Raw genomic sequence first — 1285 nt, forward strand, 5'->3', positions numbered from 1 at the left:
CTATCTATCTATCGATTATCTATCCATATGTGCATCAAAAAAAAGCTTTCTTTGTTTTAGGCATTAACTGAACTTGGTGTATGCTATTCTACGAATATCGAATGCATTTCCGTGGCGCGGCCATGAGAGGATACTAGTACGTCCAAAAGTTTCAGTGATATTTGTAATAGCGATAATGATCATAAACGCATCGGAGTACAGAATATCTGAAAGCTGTGATGGTCGTAGCCTGGGTACCATTCTCCGCTGGTCAGCTTTGGGTTGCTTTACCCGGCCCAGTGCTAAGGCACCGACCTGCTTCTGTCAGCCTGTCTGATTAGCTGTCCTTTGAGATTTGACCGCCAGAGCTTGTAGCCGGTGTTACAGAATTTTGGGGCCCCCCAGAATTCTGCGGCCCCCCTGGTCACGTGACCAACATTTGGCATGCGGGGGCGTGGCCTAAAAACTACGATGGCCCACAAGGACATTCCCCATGTACACTGGCTGGCACCAGAAACAAGCCTGTCGTCACATGTGTATCTGTACTGAGGGCCAACATTATGACATTCTGGAGTCCAAATTATGTTGGAAAATGGTCCGTGCAATCTTTTCTAAAAATAAACTGTTTTTCTTATGATCATAGGTTTGCGCAGATATCCGCCTTACTAGATAAAACGTTCTGTAAGCCCTGGGTTGAGCCCTGGACTTTTGGGGCCCCCCTTCCCAGGGGACGAACGCTTTGCACAATCCTTATCAAACTTGGACGTCAACAAGTTCCCAACAAGTACTTTAATGTCTTACTAAAAAAAGCGGTCTGTGAACTAGCTTTGGAAATTTAAGGAGGGGGGTCCAAAATACCGGGGTGAGCCCTTGACTTTTGGGGCCCCCTTTCCCAGGGGACGAACGCTTTGCACAATCCTTATCAAACTTGGACGTCAACAGTTCCCAACAAGTACTTTAATGTCTTACTAGATAAAGCGGTCTTTGAACTAGCTTTGGAAATTTAAGGAGGGGGGCCCCAAAATACCGGGGTGAGCCCTGGACTAGCCCTGGGTTGAGCCCTGGACTTTTGGGGCCCCCCTTCCAAGGGGACGAACGCTTTGCACAAACCTTATCAAATTTGGACGTCAACAAGTTCCCCACAAGTACTTTAATGTCTTACTAGAAAAAGCGGTCTGTGAACTAGCTTTGGAAATTTAAGGAGGGGGGCCCAAAATACCTCGGTGAGCCCTGGACTTTTTGGGCCCCCCTTCCCAGGGGACGAACGCTTTGCACAATCCTTATCAAATTTGGACGTCAACAAGTT

The sequence above is a fragment of the Branchiostoma floridae genome, chromosome 2, assembly GCF_000003815.2.
Source record: "Branchiostoma floridae strain S238N-H82 chromosome 2, Bfl_VNyyK, whole genome shotgun sequence".
Classification (NCBI taxonomy): domain Eukaryota; kingdom Metazoa; phylum Chordata; class Leptocardii; order Amphioxiformes; family Branchiostomatidae; genus Branchiostoma; species Branchiostoma floridae.